A 19,506-nucleotide genomic window follows, 5' to 3' on the forward strand; every position below is an offset into this window, starting at 1 on the left:
GTAAATTTTACGTCTCAGCTAAAAGAAAAACCTCTGGATAATCACTCGAAGGAAAAGGAAGACCTTGTCCTACCACCTTTCAACGCCTACTCCGCTCAGGGGGTTATAACAGTAAGTGCTATCATAGTCATAATCATAATCATAATTTAGCTTTCCCAAACTCGTACCTGAAAAAAAGGATTTCATTTTGTAGAAAGCTTTGTATGTCGGGGACCGTTTCATAAAGCTGTTCGTAAGTTAAGAGCGACTTTAAGAACGACTGGTGATCCTTTCTTACGCGCTAAACCACCGCCAATGTATATACCATTTACAACAAGAAAGGATCACCAGTCGTTCTTAAATTCACTCTTAACTTACGAACAGCTTTATGAAACACCCACCAGACTTGTCAACTTGAGGTGTGCTGCTTGGCTCGAGTTACGACTCGACTTGCTAAATGCTCAAATGGCACTCGACTTGGACTTGCAAAAAATGACTTGGGACGTGACTTGGACTCGCAAGAAAATAAATCGCATATAACTCTGTTGGATATTATAAGCAGTATAAATATTTCGACTAATAATTGATAAAAATAAAAAATCTAAAGATAGAGTAACCTAGAACGTGCCAAAAAGAGCATAAATGCGTCCAAAATACAAACCTCATGAATCGGGTGTGTCTTAAAAAGTTTAAAACAAAAAAGTAAATCAGTGATTAGATGAGGTATCTGAAAGTATCACAAATTAATATTAAATATTATAAAGAAATTCGTACATTATTAATGAAGATAAACAGAATAATCACTGCGATGTTTAAGCCTACAGGAGGAAGTTAATCAAATTGCAAAGAAAGTTTATAACTTTTTTATAATTACATTACTTTTCTTTTACAATTTCATATTTTTTTGTAGAACGACTTGGTGTACGTTAACTACGCGAGGGTGGAAGACTTTCAGTTTCTCGAAGAAAAAGGAATAAACCTCACTGGCAAAATAGCAATCGCACGATATGGAGTCATCTTTCGAGGGGATAAGGTTTGGATAATCAGAAATATTTTAGAGGGAACCAACTCAGAAATTATTGGGTTCAAAATACGAGTCCCCATGGGTTGGTACAATAGCAGCACCCTAAGGGTGCCAATGAGTGTAATTTTGCCTAAAGGGTGCAATCACTATGTACATTAAGCACCCTAAAGAATGCAGAGATGAACCATTTAATGGAGTTTCAAATTTGAACCCTTTCTAAACGCAGAATATCACGTACCCTAAAAGGGGCAAAGTTGTACGTTTCAGGATGGAACCAAGCATTTTATGGTGCAAATGATAGCCAAAAGTGCATTTCAGAGCCTTTTACCAATTAGGGTGCAATGTTACACCCTAAACAGTGCCGTTGGTGTTTTATAGGGTGCAAACGTTAATCTTTGCTGAATGTTTCTCTAAGTACACCTCACAAAATAGGAATTGAAGAAAGTTTTGTATGGTTGGGATAAGAGACAAACGTTATTATTCTCGGCCTCGTGGGAAGACCCCATTTTCGATATGAGAAATGGAAAAGTAAATAGTGATCGTTGCTATGGAAACGTATTTGCGGAATATTGATCGTGGCGATGAAAAGCCTATAAGGGACTGAGGCGTGAACAACGACGATAGTGATTTTGTAGATAAGTGATGATATTGACAAGATGATTATGCTGATGATAATAGTAATAATAGTAATAATGATAATGATAATAATGATAATAATGATGATGATTATATAATGACATTAGGACTACAATTACAGTGATGACATGAACCACCTTTTCACAATATCTTTCATTAGTCTTCGTAAGAAAAATCAATCATATTTTCTCTTAATGTATGCCTACTGTTTCTGCATTTTATGCGCTCACCGAACATTCCTAATAAGACTATATACAATGCCAAGAAAATAAAATCCTCAGAGGTGAATTAACAAAAGTGACTTCTCACGCTTTTCAGGCTAAATTTGCTGTTCAAGCCGGTGTTGCGGGGCTGATTCTGTATTCCGATCCAAAGGATTATGCAATACCAGGGGGCCAAACTTACCCTGATGGGTACTTTCTACCAGGCACTGGGGTGCAGAGAGGTACCTGCATGTTTGCTAATGGGGATCCTGAAACACCGGGTTATCCCTCGGTTGGTAAGTGTCTTTTACGTCATACCATCCGTTGTTTTAAAATTATAAATATTCAATTTATTGTCACAAGTATCATTCTTCGGCACGTAGAGAGTTAACGGGCCGAACAAAGAATTGAATGTTGAAAAAAGTTGAAAAAAGTCATGATTCGATTCACACGTTTTGATCTTAAAGGAAACCAAAACACAAGGAGAAAACCTATCTTATCAGAAAGAATAAAACGAGAGGAGCAATCTAAAACTTGTTTTTATCAAAATCGTTTATAGAATAGGCGAGTTAAGGAAGTTTGAAAACTATTGTTGTGATTTTAATGGGGATCTTCAAATTAGCAAACATGTTTCAAAATGGCTGATTTTGTGGACAACTCTCCCTTTGTTTTGTACAAAATTCTTCAGATTTTCCTCATTATCTTTCAAATTGCATCTTGACTCCTTCTGAGCATAGCATATGTCATGGGAAAATAGCATGCACACCAGATATGTCAAGGTCAGGAGGATATGATGTAAAATATGTAAAATAAAGGGGAAAATCTGAAAATTTGTGTACAAAACAAATGGATAGTTCTTTACAAAATCAGCTATTTTGAAGCACGTTTGCCAATTTGAGGATCCATAAAGATAATACAACAAGACTTTTAAACGTCCATAACTTGCTTATTTCATAACCGATTTTGATGAAACTTGTTTTAAATTGTTCGTCTCATTTTACTCTTTCCAAGAAGATTGCTTCACTTCTTGGGTTTTAGTTCCCTTTAAGGATGGTTAATGGGTGTGGGAGTGAAACGTAACCATTCTCAAGGATGTTCATAAAGACTTGATAATCATTATTAGTAATAATACAATTATGAGGCGCCGATTATCTAGTTGCTATTCGATGGCGTCAGTAGCCCCAGCTGCTGATGAACTTTCACAATCACCTCACGTGGGTTGAGTGCAGTACAATGCGGGTATATCTCATAAAAGTTATGGATAATTTAGATATATGTACAATAATGAATTTGTGATCAAATAATAATTGATAGAATATCTGTTTATGTATTTACTCCCCTGTCTCCCCATGCAGAACAATATTCACTTTGACAAAGTGTAGGCCTCGTGTGACATTTGCAGATGATAATACATTGTAGGAACTATGAAAAAATGAAATGAAATTGAATTAAATAACTGGCACTCCATAAAATAATGACTAGAAAAGTTTTATGATCCACCATTAAAACACGGGGAAAGAGCATGTTAACAACAACAATTTTTTGATATAAAACCTTTGACATTTTCGCCTTCCCAAAATTTTAGCACAGGTAGCACATAACAGATCGTCCATAGAGTTCAAATAGACTTCAGATTATGCTTATATATACAGCATTAACATTTAGGAAAGACGAGCAACTTTTTAAGTGGGGGGGGGGGGGGGAGAAAAAAACAGACACCCTGGCTTCGTCCTTTGAATACAGGTGGGTGTTTAAAGCTGTTGGTAAGTTAAGGGCGACTTTAAGAACGTCATGTGATCCTTTCATCATATTCATAATTGTTCATTGGTCACTATCTAGAGAGTTAAGAAAGGTTCACCAGTCGTTTTGAAAGTCGCTCTTAACTTACGAACAGCTTTATTAAACGGCATCAGGTGGGTGTTTCATAAACCTACTCATAAAGTTACGGACAACTTTAATTACGAACGACTGGAACATGTTATTATGTCCTAGACAAATGACATAGGGATGTATCATTTATCACAAGAAGGGTCACCAATCATGCGTTTAGTCATTCGCATCTTGCGATCAGCTTAATGAAACGCCAACAGGAATGTTTGAACAAAATATAATTGATCACATATCTAATGTTCGGTTAAACTGCTCTCCAATTATGGGAGAGATCATGAGGAAGAATACAATCGCATCGACCGCTGCGATGAACATAAATGAAGCGTTGAAGGACCCCGTCACGTCTGCCACGTAACCTGAATAAAAAACAAAGAATATTTAAAATCATGTATATGACTGATCAATTATCTTTTCACGAATTGTTATAATCAGTAAAGGAAAGCCTCCACCAAATAAGTGTGATAGACATGAATTTCGTTAATAGGTTAAGTTATAGTCTGAAGGGGATCGAGTATATCGTGTGTCTGTTGTATAAAACCATCGAAATGAAATAAATAGGATATAATATAGCTACAACGAACTCTTTTGAGGCAACCGAAAACAATAAAAAGTACCCAAAATGTCAAGCGCGCACAAAGTTTTACACTTTTTTGTTTTTGATATGGCTCCATATACTGTTATTTGTGTCATGGAGTTCATTTCTTGTATCTATAGTGTTTGCGGAAGCATACAGCGAAATCATCTATCCATTTCCTAAATATCAATGTTAAAGAATACGAGAGGGATATCTTACCACATAAGAAAGATCCGAGGAAAGTTCCTACCCCATATACAATCTCATATGAAGCAAGTATGACGGGAAACTTGGACTGAGGAGCCCGATCCTTGCAAATGACCAATACCAGAATGTTCCTCTCGGCAATCGTTAGTGACGTTGTAAAAGAAGTTACGATCTTTATCGCAAAACTAGCGACACAAATATCCACAAGAAGTGACGCTATGTTGAGAAATGTCAGGAAAAGAAACAAGAATTGCCCTGATAGGCGTTTATATTTTAAAAGTACTCCGCTGAAGCAGCGTCCTTTAAAGGCTGCGACGGCCGCCGAGTAAGCTATGCATAAAGCCTTTGAGGTAGGAATACCGAGTGCCACCGCGCGTGGGATGAGAAAGGAGTACCAACCACCATTCAAAATGGCGTACACCATGGCAACTAGCATTAAAAGGATCATCCAACGATCCTGATTGTAAATGGAGTCGGTAAAGATTTGGCATCCGGCAGTGTACAATTTGGAGCAATCTATTCGACCAATGACGTGAAAACCGGTCCCCGACTCATCACCTATTGAAATAATCTGCTGTTCAGAAGTGGATTCCAGCATTAAAGCTGTTTCCTCATGTGCCTTTTCGTTGATGTCTTCCTGCTTGTAGCTCGTGCTTCCATCTGCACTTTTATCACTTATATTTCCAAACGTTGGTATAAACGTTGTTTGCTGGCTCCCTATCCATTTGCCGACGCGATGCTCTCTGATATCTCGATTCACCACACGTCGATTCTTCACTGTTTGTATCCAAGAGCTCGTCCGTCCTCCGATCATGGCTATGTGGGTTTCCATGATTAACCATTTCGTCGTTCACTTCCTTGAAGTCCACTATCAAGGTCAGTGGTATCAGATGCCCCATGATACCTCCAATGATCATCAAGGAACCTCTCCAACCATATATGTCCCTCAGGTAATCAGTCAGCAGTGGCACAAGGGCCATGCCGAAGGCATATCCTGATTTACCAATGCCGTAGAAGATTCCAAAATCATCGCCAGACTGGGTGTTCAGGTTTATTACCATAGAAATTGACAGGATGTTGGAACCTAGACCTGCCAAAAAATACACACACAATGAGACAACTAGCCTAAACACAGAATAGGATGCCAGAGATATTGAAAAAGCGAGAGGTAATATTTTACAAATCAAAGATCGTAATATTGGTCCTATCGAGTGGAATATGTCTGGTTTTCCATGAATAAAGATATCCAATATGATTATTATTATCCGCCCCCAAAATAATTGAACAAGTTATGTCTCTTGCCACAGTCAATTTACATAGCTTCACTTCAGAGGATCAATTTGATCATAGAAGTTCGAGTTACGCCATTTATTATCATTGCGCTCTGTTTCGCATCGCAAGGCATTGATTATAATTGATCACGTGATATGGGTCACAAATTCGGGGCGCACAAAAAAGAAGAGAAAAACAGAAAAAAAATATTTTGACCCAACACCAAAGAAGCAAATTGTGAAAGGGTGTAAATACAGCGCTCGCCTGTCGTTAGACATTCAAAGATGTAGTCTTAAAATAGAAATAAATATTATTCCTTTTCTTCTCGAAACTAATAGCGCGGATTAGATTACGGTAAATGATACTCCATTTTATCAAGAATCATGAACATACCGGCAGCCGAAAGGCAGAGAGATAACTGAACAGCATTATTAACCATTGATACCAGAAGGAGTCCTCCCGTTGCGAACAATGCACCTGTCACCAAAAGATATCTTCGTTTGGTCCCATGGAGTCGCTGATACAGGTACGTCACAACTGGACCTGTAAGTTTATGGAAAATTAAGAATTGCCTTGAAAGTCAGGTTCATACAGCAGGACTTTTTCTCCCCCACCCCAAACAATGTCACCATGGCTGTGTTCCACCTGTCGGAATCGACGAGGATCATCCATGTCAGGTCAATCCGCATTAGGAAGATTATGACACATGGGTTGGCAGAATGAAGGCATCTCGGGTCCGTTTCATAAATAACTAGTGTTGTAACTTTGCCATTATGGTAACCTTGATTTTGATCGGCTGCTGAGCCCTGTTACCATGGTAGTTGCCATTATGGCAAAGTTACCAAAGTTGCAAGTTCTTTATGAAACGGACCCCTGGCAAAGTTTCTCCGGATGGCATAGCACGGCGTTGACCTCACTATAATTAACAGCAGTACGAAAGTGCATACTGTCCATACATATGATCGTGTCCAATGCATTCCGTCGGTGCCCATCGAAAATGATACTGTTTCAACATCTTATGGGGCAGGTTGGTGCATAATGTAGTCTAGTGGCTTACCGGCCTTTGAAACAGAAGAAATATGTACTGGGCGACAGAAAGTAATGTTTCAAAAAGCTGTGAGCACCGAAATCAGCATATGGTTTAAATGGGTCTCCATCAAACACTGGATGCAGGGGGGGGGGGTTCTTGGGGGCTATGCCCCTATCCCCACAGGAAATGGGAGAGGGTGAAACATGGCATTCTTTTCAGAAATTCAGATTTTCGTATAAAATATTTTCATGCTCAATTCGCTCGCTCGCAACTTTTCAAAAATATTGCCCCATATATTTGGCCATGTCTTACATCATCATTGAAAATATTTCAATAATCACGCTCCAAAGGAGATACGTTCAGTGGTACTGAGACTCCATACTCCGTGGTTTACGAGCAGCATTCATATTACCATGCAGAAAATACGTCGCTTGTGGAGAAACTCTGGACTTGAGACTCATCGGTAGAAGTATACATCTCAGAAGCAGAAGTTCAATTGATTGTAACTTGTCGGTTTTTTAAGAGGAGGATGAGATACGACTCATTGTATTGTCTTTAACACAAAAATCATGTGATCTTGATCCGGTCCCAACTGTAATCCCCAAATCCTGTTCTACCTTGATCCCTTCTGTGACATCGGTCATTACATTCTCTACAATCTGGAGGAGTTTGAAAGTTGCACAAGTTCATCCAGTGCTGAAGATGTCGAAACTTGATCCATGAGCAACTATCGTCCGCTCTCCAACCTTAACTTCTTGAGCAAGACATTCAAACGCGTCGTGATGAACCAGCTGAGTTCCTAAATCATAGATAATTCTCTCCATGGTACATTTCAGGTCGCATATTGTGCTAACCATAGTGTCGAGACAGCAGTCCAGAATGCTCTCCTGTCTGCCAAGGATCAAAAGAAGATATCTCTCCTAGTCCTACTGGATCTTTCAGCAGCTTTCGACACTGTGGACCATGGGTGTCGATCACGGGGGGGGGGGGGATGGGGGGATATATCCCCCCCAATATTTCAAGTGGGGGGGGATGGCCTGTATTATCATCCCCCCAATAATTTAGGGTAGAAAAATTATAATAATGATGATGAAAAAATGAAAAGTTTGATCATGATGATTTTAGTATGCCATCAATCAATTTGTTTCCCTCGCAATTTGTGTATATTGTTATTAAATAAAAACAATCTTTTTCAGGACTATTAAACAGATGGGTGGAGGTTCAAGATGAAAAAGAATGAAATGTTCATGTATCTGATATTTTTTAACACATGACATAAAAGGACCCCAACGAAAATCAACTTTTGTTGATTGGGTGTTCCATCCCACCAGTGGTGAATAAATTAATTTAGATATCATTAACTCAAAAGGGTGGAAAAATAAACGGGAGTAAAAGGGTGGCAAGATAAATAAAGGAATGACGGTAAGCCCGATGGCGCACGAGAAGCCACACAGGTTGTAATTTGTGCTAGTCTTAATTGGTCCGAATCTGCATTTTATCATCATGCATTAAGAAAAATAAAGATATTGCCAGTCAGGTTAGATTTAAGAGAGAAGTTGTATACACAGAGGCGTCGATCCTGGGTGGGGGGGGGACAGGGGGCGATCGCCCCACCAATGAAAATATTGGGGGGCAAACATATCGTTTTGCCCCCCCCAAAAAAAAAATCCGCATGTGCAACTAGAAAATAAAATAAGATTGTAATGCTACACTAAAATCAGCAAGCGAGATTGAGATACCAACTCGATCTTGATTTAAAATCATGCTCAAAATGTCTGCTTTTCAGATTGGAATATAAAAATTTTCAGCTCGCGCTTCGCGCTCGCATCATGTACCAAAACCCCATACTTTTCATGATTATATAGGTGAATATAATGTCCCGTTTTCAATTCTAAACCTCAAAAGAACTTTGATTTTGCAATAATCTTTTGTTGGATATATATCTTCCATTAAAATATGAAAATACTTACCTGATTTTCTTATTTACGAGATAACTCATACATCTACTTGATTTGCTAGTTCAGCCCTCTGGACTGCCATACCCGAAAAGAACTCCCAAGAATTTAAAAAGCGCGAGCGCGCCCTCTCCCGTTCAGGCTTACTACCCATGATCACCGCGCAATTAGCGTCCATCTTCCTCACCTTTCGCAAGCCCATACGTTGAAACATGTTGCTGCGCAAGGCGGAGGGTCGGTATCAAGTAGATGTATGAGTTATCTCGTAAATAAGAAAATCAGGTAAGTATTTTCATAATTTACTTCAATAACTCCATACATCTACTTGATTTGCTAGACCAGCACGGACTCAAACCGTAGGGAGGCATGTTTTCAATTGTAAGCCTAAGAAAATTTGAAAAAACAAAAACAACGAAATTTAGGGAGAGGGGGAAAAAGCCGCAGCTGCTTTAAGCGCCGAAGCAGCAAATCTCGCCTCGCTGGACGGAATGTCCTTCAAGTAGAAAGAAGTGAAGGAGTTAGTTGAGCGCCAAAAGGCGGCCCTCAAAAATGTCCTCGAGAGGAATGCCCTGTATACTCAGGAATACTAAGTATCATGGGCCCTCGGCCTAGTGTCAGGAGAACAACATCACCTGCTGACTAGAGCGTAAGAATCGGAATTTGTTGAAAATTTCAACAAGAATCGTGATCGGAAAACTGAAGCTTTTAAGGCTCAGTAAGTGATCAATCGACCAATCTGAGAAGGCGAGATATCTCAGAACCCCTGCAGAAATTTAAGCGTGCCGCTTGCTAGTAACTAGCATGCGACTAGCAGGGCGCTCGCTTAATAAGCGAGTGCATGCTAGCGAACAGTCCCTGCTCGCTAAAAGAACGCTTAACTATTACTCTGCACGCATATCACACGCTTATTAAGCTAGCCGCATGCTAGTTACTAGCATGCCGCAAGCTTGCGCAAGCTAGTCGCACGCTTCCCGCAAGCTTGGAAATTTCTGTAGGGGAAGCCTCCGCGTGGGAGAAAGCGCCCAGAATTCGATATCTGTCTCAAATGCGTGAGGGCAGAAAATCTGCAGAATTCTGATAGAGAGCTGTGGTAAAAAGTTACTAGCGGTCCGAAGGTGACCAGGAACGACGGAGAGTAGGGATTTAGGAAGAAAACCACTCGTAAGGCAGACAAGGGTCGAGAAAGCGACTGAGTGCCATCCTGTTAAAAAGGAATGCCGCGGACATGTTGCCTATGTAGAATAGAGCAGTCTGGTCAAAAAAGCTCAACCGGGCGTGTCAGGGAAACAGCGCGGTACACATCACGACAAATACTGATTGAAGCACCCATCTGAGGGTGCAGTGCCCGCGGTGGAAGAGGTGGCTTGGCTCAAGCCACCATCGCCGAGAGAGCCCGTGAGGCTAGGCTGCGATGGCTGTCCGCTGGGCGGGGGAATCCCTAGCAGCAGCAAGCGTACGCCAGAGGGAGCTGGCGAAAAAAAATCTGTCACGATATTACGTGTAAACGACCATCAAGAGATGCTCTAAACGGACAGACATCGCCAGATATGATACCTCAACCGTTACATTCCCAACGGAATCGAATGAGGTAGCAACGGCCCTGTCCTATCAAGTTAGGGACGGAAACTGGCTAAGAGTGTCGAAGTCCTCGCTTGAAGAAACAAGCGAAGGAGACTTGAGGAAGTAATCACAAAATTTCCATCAGTCTGCGGTGAGAACCAGTTGTTTATGAAGAAAGTCACAAGGCCTGTTTCTCAGGTGATCGTGAGAGCAAGCACCGCCGGCGCCGGTTGCGGCAGCGTGGAACAGTCCGATATCGGTAAGATAAGGAGCTCCAAAAAGCTGCGGGGGGCGGCAAAAATAAGCAGCGGGGGATGAGAATCTAAATTTCTAAAAGAAGAACTCCAGTGAAGTAAATCACTTACATGGAGAGACTCATCCACAGTCGGCCCGAGAGAAGGCGGGTTGTAGTGATCGTGGTTAGGAAGGCATAAGCATACATCCATCCACGGTTACATCATCCTCGGTCGTGCGGTGACCCTGGCCACATGCATTGCATGGAAGGAGGATGAAAGCAGCATGCGGGGCGACTCGAGTGTGCCGTGAAAAAATTTCTAAGAAAGAAGCCGATTCGACAAACGGGCACGGTAAAGCCATCCACCGTAGACCACTCCGCACAAGGAGGGAACGGCGGAGACGCCCGCAAGATTGGCCCACATAGAGGGCAGTCTATAAGATAGACAGTTAGAGCTCGACCGATGGTCTGGCGGTGTATAGTTTGGTGTGAACTCGCCGACCCGGTACGGTGGGTGTGCCCAGAAAGTAGGCATAGAATGCCGACAGAGAATCCTGGGGTTTTAAACAAGTTTGAACGCACGTACATAGCCAACAATCTCATGAGATGTACAGTGGTTACTTTCCTCCGAGATGGTGTTTACCCAACCGGGAAAGACTCGGGGAACAGCTGTGAATGTCAACAGGAGGGATATCTAGCATATGAAAGCTGATTCCTTCCACGTATTCGGTGCGGGTGCTGCCGGCGGTGTCCGGGGGGACGACCGGTGATGGCAGCTCGGGCAGGGTTCGTACGAGCCGCCCGAATACGAGACAAATAGGTTAACATAATCATAATGTAACGGGTGGTGAAGGCATAGCGATTATTAAGCACAGGAGAACTTTTAATCGCCGTGACATTCAGATCCAAAATACATACTCATAAGCTCGGAGAGCTATGAGATAGTGAAACATACCGCTGAGCGGTGATGGTGCTCATATCAGAGTCGCCCTCTCTTCAGCGGCGATCGCTGGAGAACGGGTGTCTGTACTAGCCCTGACTCTGGCGTTGCAAGGGTAGGAGCTAAGTAAGGCAGGGCACCCTTACTTTCGAATAGAAAGTGAGGTTCAGGCCAGAAAAAACGACGGTCCCGTCGCCTGGGCGAACGGTCCGCGGACGTGGTAGGTTGCCCTCTCAAAGCAGCCAAACATTCTCACGAGAGAAGTGCGGCATGCGGTATGTAAGAGATTCATACCTCCAATCTACGGGCCCGCTTAGGGGGAAGAATGGAGAGAGTTACCGCTGAAGGAGTCGTCGCCGTATGTGAGCTTGACGTAGAGGGCGAATTCGGGAGTACCTGCATAATAATCGCCCCCCCCCCCTGCCTCTGCCTTCTCGCTAGCCTCGAGAGGCTTGAAAATTTCGAGACGGCGGTGCCGGAGCCTGGCGCTTCCAAGCAGCAGCAGAGCGGGGGTGGGTTTACACCCTCGGAGCTGGCGGCTTCCTCGTCGTAGGAGCCGCCTCGTCTAGAGCGACCCCGTCACTCTCCGAGACCCCCAATTCGGCCGATTGAGCTCGGAGCGCCTGAAGAGGCGGGGCGAGAAAATATGGACTCCCTTGCTTCATCAATACCCCCGCTCGGAGGGTAGATGTGAGGTAGATACTTGTCAAGCAGCGCCTGAGCGCTTACTGAAAAGTCGACCGCGGGATAGGGGTTGTCCTCGCACTGTCCGCCTTCGAGAGACTCCTCGTAAAGGGAGTCTCGCTCTATGGACTGAACCGGGGGGTTGTCCAGTAGGCGCCGGGGTGGCCCCGCGTGTCGGCTGGGACACGTGCACTGGCTGGCGATTTAACAGAATCGCTCGAGGGTTTCCCGGGTGTCTGGTGGTTATTGCCCACTTGTCTCGCTTGATGCTCAGGGGCATCAGCGGGGTGAGTAGACGTCGAGGGTGGGGTGAACCCGCACTACTCGAAAGCAGAATGTAGCAGCATGAATAGCTGTGACATCTGACCACCGACACAAGGGTCTGAAGGAGGGACGCCCATGGCAACAGGGCTGGCCGACCTCACCTTCGACCTCTTCTTCTTCGCGGCCTCCGCCGGCGTGGCCGGGGCAGAAGAAGGCACAAGAGGCACGGGTGATTTCTTACGATTTGCCGCCCCTGGCAGGGCGGCCGTCAACAACGAAACTTCACCCGAATCTGACGGGGTCAGATTGTGGTCACAGTCTGATGTGTGACGCCTCTCGCGGTAGCAGAATGTAGCAGCATGAATAGCTGTAACATCTGACCACCGACACAAGGGTCTGAAGGAGGAATGCCCATGGCAGCAGGGCTGGCCAACCTCTCCTTCGACCTCTTCTTCTTCTTCTCTTTCTGCGGGCTCCGCCGGCGTGGCCGGGGCAGAAGAAGGCATGAGAGGCACGGGTGATTTCTTACGATTTGCCGCCCCTGGCAGGGCGGCCGCCGACAATGAAACTTCACCCGAATCTGACGGGGTCAGATTGTGGTCACAGCCTGATGTGTGACGCCTCTCCGTAAGCCGAATTAAACAATCCCCGAAGCGTCTGTGAATAAAATATTAATCAAGAATTTTATTCAGAACAGAAAGGAAAAGGAATTGAGCTTTAGGATCCGCCTGTGAATAAAATATCAATCAAGAAATTTATTCAGAACAGAAGGAAAAGGAATTGAGCTTTAAGATCCGCCTGTGAATAAAATATCAATCAAGAAATTTATTCAGAACAGAAGGAAAAGGAATTGAGCTTTAAGATCCGCCTGTGAATAAAATATCAATCAAGAAATTTATTCAGAACAGAAAGGAAAGAGAATTGAAGAATTAATTAATCAATCAATAATCAATCGAAAATCTTAATAAATCAATTCCAGAAAGCAAGGAAGGAACAGAGTTGAAGATCCCAACCTGCAAAAAGAAATAACAATAACACCCTCGACAACAAAGTGTAGAGGCTGTCTAGAATTTAATTCAAAAACGGCACCAAAAGCCACCACGCTTTGAACGTGAAGAACAATAACCATGACAGGTGGTGAAGGCTTGCTGCCACGTAGGCAGGCCAAGCCCGGTGCCTCGCGAACGCGCTAGCGATGCGGCGCGACGAGAACTCAAACGTTAGAAAAACAATTTAAGTGTCACCAAAAACACGTCTAAAAAGTCACGCCAGGTGTAAATTCTGAACACAATCTTACACACAAATGGAAAGATTGAAATTAAAAGGGAGAATGCACCACAGATAAGCGAAAATAATATACCAAAGCTCAAAAAAGATTTGAGCTCTTAGGAGACTTATCTGAGCACGTCTTGACAGGTGGCTTGCCGAAAGCAAAAGAGGAAGATGGACGCTAATTGCGCGGTGATCATGGGTAGTAAGCCTGAACGGGAGAGGGCGCGCTCGCGCTTTTTAAATTCTTGGGAGTTCTTTTCGGGTATGGCAGTCCAGAGGGCTGAACTAGCAAATCAAGTAGATGTATGGAGTTATTGAAGTAACTTTGTCCTTTTTTCCAGATCAAAATATCAAAATTTTCAGCTCGCGCTCGCATCTAGGCCTATTGTTCTTCTAGATACCCATCTTAATCATTGGTACCAAAAATGCTTAGAATATCAAGCTTTCAGGTCAGAATATAGAGAAATTTAAGCTCGCTCTCTAGTGAGATACATGTATCGACCCTCCTCATGAGTTACTACAAACAAACGTAAACAGGTACATTTTTCCTGTTTTCATGACATACTAAAAAAATTTTGCTCGCGCTTCGCGCTCGCATTGTTGGTGAAGGTGAGATATGTGTCTTTTTCTCATGAGTTATATATATATACATATATATATATATATATATTGTGATCGAGCGCCTTTGGAACGTTGATTCATAATTTTGCCCCCCCCCATCTGAAAAATGGATCGACGCCCCTGTGTATACATCATGCTCAATAAACAGATCCCTATGTACATGGTCCAGTCAATTTTTGTCATTTTTTCTCGGTATGAGTTTAGAATAGGCTTACTTGTAACACAAACTGAATTTTCAAAAATTATACAAGTATATATAGTACACTACAACAATGAAGGAATTTCCAAGAACACCATGCATATTAACCACTCCCAAATGTCCTAACTTGTGATTTTATATAGTGGGGGTAATGTTGAAATATCCCCATCCACGAGAACATTTGTGTCAATCATCCCTCCAACCAAGAATACCGATCGACACCCATGCTGTGGACCATGACATTCATTACTATCGACTTAGTGACCAATATGGAATCAGAGGAGTTGAACCACAGTGGTTTCGATCATACTTGACAGATAGGATGAGCTGTGTTTCTGTTGACGGTGCCAGATCAACACCGAGGTGTGGTGTTCCTCAAGGCTCCGTCAAAGGCCCGAAGTTGTTCTGCATCTATATTTACACTTCGCCATTATCTCACATCATCAAGAGTCATGGAATCCAGTACCATCAATATGCAGATGTACACAGATCTAAATGTACCGTCAACTCATCTCAAACTGAGGTCAATTTAAGACAGATCAAAGGCAACATAGAATTACCAATAAACTTGGCGTTCTCGTATTTAAAGCGCTTAACGATAAATCTCTAACCTACAGAGCTGCTATCTCAGAGCAAGCCAACAGGCAGTCTCCAAATTTAACTTCAAGTTTTACATATAGACCTTTCTCTTCCTACTCCAACATCATTGCAAGAATAAAATTACTGTAATACTACTAAGACAATATTTGAACTGAATGAAGATTGTAAGCACTGTTTGAAGACACTGAAATTTGTGAAACAGTTCCTTTTTTCGAGCAAGCGCCAAAGCTCCCAGCAGAGGCGATACCGGTGCTATACAAAAACCCTCCACCATCATCATTATCATCATCGTCATCATCATCATCATCACCACCACCATCTTCATCACCAACATCCTCTTAAAATTTATGTTAGGATTTATGTTAGGTGAAGTATCTCACTTACCAGGATACCACGGGTTTAAGGGACTGATAAAATTATAGGACAGTTTCTTACTTTGTATTAAATTTTTGTTCAGTTTTGTCAATTTTGTCAGATTTGTATAATGCTGATTTTTTTCCTCTGAGTCTCCGTGATGGTTTTTAATGAACGGTAAGAAGGAAAGTCAAGTTCACACAGGCCCAATGTTGTCATGCACAGTGATCCAGGTGCGGCGGAGCCAAGTTGAAAGTGGGGGGGGGGGTGACACAGGAAAAAAGGGCACATTTTCTTTTGAAAAGGGCACTATCTTAAAGGAAAGAAAAAATGACTACAGTGGCGTAATGGGGCAACAATTTTGAGCTGGCTAGATTTGTCGTATCACGTAAAAGAAGCTGCGAGCGAAGCGATCGAGCAAAAATTTTGACATTTTTATAACGAAAATCAATTTTTTTCTTGGTCATGAAAAATTTTGGGAGGGGGCAAAAGCACCCAATCTATACGCCTCTGTTTATCCACTCAAATCACAAGACTCATGAAGCTTAAGGCACGTATGATCATCCTTATAGGTTTTGTAGCAATATATATAAATGAGAATAATTTATTCTTGTTTCAAAGGGGCACTCCTTAACACTTAAAATGGGTCCTTCACAGGTGGAAGGTGTTCAGAGCACGCTTGTGAGGGGGCACTTTTCTTGGGTAAAGGGGGGGGGGGACTGATACGAGATAGGGCCCGTACAAGAAGGCAAGGGGTCACTTTTTCACACATAAAACGGGTCCATCTCAAAGGGCACAGAACACGTTCTTGTGGACACCTTTTGGGGGCACTGATTCGAGAAAGGGCACATGCAAAAGGGAAGGGGCACTTGCTTACACATAAGCCGGGTCCTTCTGATTAGAGAGGGGCACAGAACACGATCGAGGGGAACATTTTTGCTTAACAAAAATAAGCACTTATGCGGGAAAGGACACTTGGTGTACGGGTCCTGCTCAGGTGAAAAGGGCACTTTTTCAGTGCTTCAGAAAGTGTGTGTGTGTCCGGTGTGTGTGTGGGGGGGGGGATGGCAATGTGGCACCCTGGGGCCCGTTCTCAACACCTGGACAAGTTAATTATATCTTTATCTACCAACCACAGAGAAGGTTCCAATCTTAAAAAACTTATTTTACGAAAGGCTTCCTAACTAGTATACCTTGATATTGATATTATCGGTAAGAAGAGCAGACGAGACGTAGCCTTAGTCACAAAAAAGCATAATTTTCAAAAAGAAATATTATGACAAAATTTGAAATATTGTGATGAATTGAGAAATACATCTTTTCAAAATAATAGCACAGGTGAATTATGCATTATACATACATGTACTTAGACTATGAAGACTGGAGCATTTAATTGCTGAGAAAATGGAATTATAAATTATTTATTTCATGACTAAAAAATCAAATGTGGACGTTGAGATAGGTACCCCCCGGGATATCCTATTTTGATAGTTTACGAAAGTAAACCATCACGGTTTTCTTAGTAAAATTATGATAATTAGGCGGTCTTTTACGATTCCAAACATCCTTGAAATAAAGTTTAACAATTTTTTAAAAATCTTTGATTTCGAAAATCATAATTTGACAAATTCTATGCATAAATTAGAGATAGAATTTATCCAAATGTTAATAGGGGTCAGAAAACGACAAATACGAATCCAGGTATGGATGGCCTGACGTGGTAGAATCATTGTGTCGTCATCGATTAAATTATTTTACTATTTCAAAATGAATGGTTTTTGTGGCGGTTTACCGACAGCTTTTATAGTTTCTTTGTATTACAATGATCATTGAATGTATTACCCCACTTGTTTGAGATGTAATTTCAACCTCTATGATTGATTACGTAAGATTTTCAAATTTCTAGGCACTTTTGCATGTCATAGTCTACCGACGTGATGCTACTACGTGAAGTTATGACAGGTTTGGAGGTGTCCTAAATATTTAGTGAGGTTGATGTACCCGATCTTGGTAAAGAAGGCTTCGTGAAACGGTTAGCGGACAAGTAGCTCACTATCTCCGATTTAGTCAAGAAGACTTCTAACGGTGTTGAGAAACGGGCCCCAGGATCGCCGCCCCTGCAGTGATCAATTTATCAAGATATGTTTTCCCACATAAGATGAACTTTACATTAACAAAGCACAGGGCCTGAGGCTATATGATGCATGATTTCGCAGTCAAATATCATTAGACACCTAATATAAGCTATTCACACCGTGTATTTGTCAATCATCATGCACCCAAACAAATATAAATTACATCCCGTGGCCGAAGTGCATCAATGGCTCTGTGAAATCAAAGTTAACTGAATATGTTTAGAAATAGAATTGAATAGGCAATACATATAATGTCGCGAGTATGTATTGGAATGCAAATCATTATAAAGGTGAGCATTGAATGAGACTTTTGACAATATAGAATTCATGAGATAAAAAGATTTGCTGCGCCCCTTGAATGGTTGTGTACGCCTTTTTGATTCGGAGGTTAGGGGGTAGCAGGGTAGTGATAATTTAGTACGTGAAATACGCCAGTATAATAGATAGGATATAATTTGGCTGTAGAGACGACCCGTCATTGAACTACAACAATTTATTTATTTATCTATATATTTATCTATTATTTATTTATTCATTCATTCATTTATTCATTTCTGATATTTATACAGGGTAGCACATATCACAAACTTGTTGGTCTTTCACTCGGCCTTGTTAATGAAGAACACAAAAAAAACAAAAGCAAAGAATAGTAATTAAAGTAATAATAGGCATGTAATAAACTAGACATAATACAGTACTAAACAAGTTATACAAATATGTAAAGAAGGATTATTGGTATCCTTGTGAATTATAATCATAAAATAACAATCTACTTTGTGATTTTGAATTTGAATTAACAACATAAAATAACAGAGAAATTATATAAAGTAAATTTGAATAAAAAAACATATAGACTGGGAAAAGTACTACCAGTCAACACGGGATACCAACAATTTGAATATACATATTTACCCTATTTTCACTAAACATTGATTGCTCACAAAACCGATGAAAATTGATATACTGACGTGGAACGTGTCTGAAAATAAGATATGTTAAGTAGTTTCCATTAAAATTTAATATGTACTTGGAATTAATTTACACCTCATGTGCAATGACAACAGCGCCTGTGTGAATATGCTCATGATGATTTGATTTTGGCGGATGGGTTAAAATTGTGTAGTAAGAAAAAAAAGGAGAAAAACAAGAGGAAGAAAGGAAAGAAAGAAGAGCAGAAGCAGAGTCAGTGTATTGTTCTTCTTGATTTCTACGAGTTATAAATATGATGATTGGGGCCCAGTTACATTAAGGGTTAAAACTATGATACCTTTGACATTATTTATTTATTTATTTATGTTTGCTTTAGACAGGGTGGTCTCTTAACATAAAAACTGCTTTTCGAGAGAGTCCTGTACATATAAAAACTACATGTAACAATTACAATACAGTAGCGAACAATTACAGAATTAATTAAAAAGAAAATCTACATGCAATATAAAAGAAAAGAAATTCAAAAATATACATATCGAACTAACAATACATAATATATACATAGAGTGATCGAAATGTAACAATAAAATGGCGAACTACATAAAATGAAAATAAAAGGAAATAACAATTTAGGATTATATACAGTAAACATGTGTATTATGCTTACCGGGGCCAAATGCAAAGGCATCGAATAAACCCAGTGATAGACCAGCGCTGGTTGGGTTCATTTTTAAATTCTGTTCCATGTCTGGTAAACAGACACCAATGGCTTTGATCGTTCCAAGGAGATAACACGTTTGCAGAAAGAGAACCGGGGTGGATTTTAGGGATCTTGTATTGTGTAAAATCGAACAAATTTCCATGATAAATTTCCGCTAGTTAACCACATAGAAACAAGGATTTTGAGGGCTGAGCCTTGGAAATGCACGTAACATATAAATC

At 41.3% G+C, this 19,506-nt stretch overlaps 1 pseudogene; it reads right to left on the bottom strand.

Annotated features, from left to right (window-relative positions):
- Positions 1–3,957: 3,957 nt before the first annotated feature.
- Positions 3,958–19,343, bottom strand: LOC121431446 (annotated as a pseudogene).
- Positions 19,344–19,506: the final 163 nt, after the last annotated feature.

This window comes from Lytechinus variegatus, chromosome 1, assembly GCF_018143015.1.
Source record: "Lytechinus variegatus isolate NC3 chromosome 1, Lvar_3.0, whole genome shotgun sequence".
NCBI lineage: Eukaryota > Metazoa > Echinodermata > Echinoidea > Temnopleuroida > Toxopneustidae > Lytechinus > Lytechinus variegatus.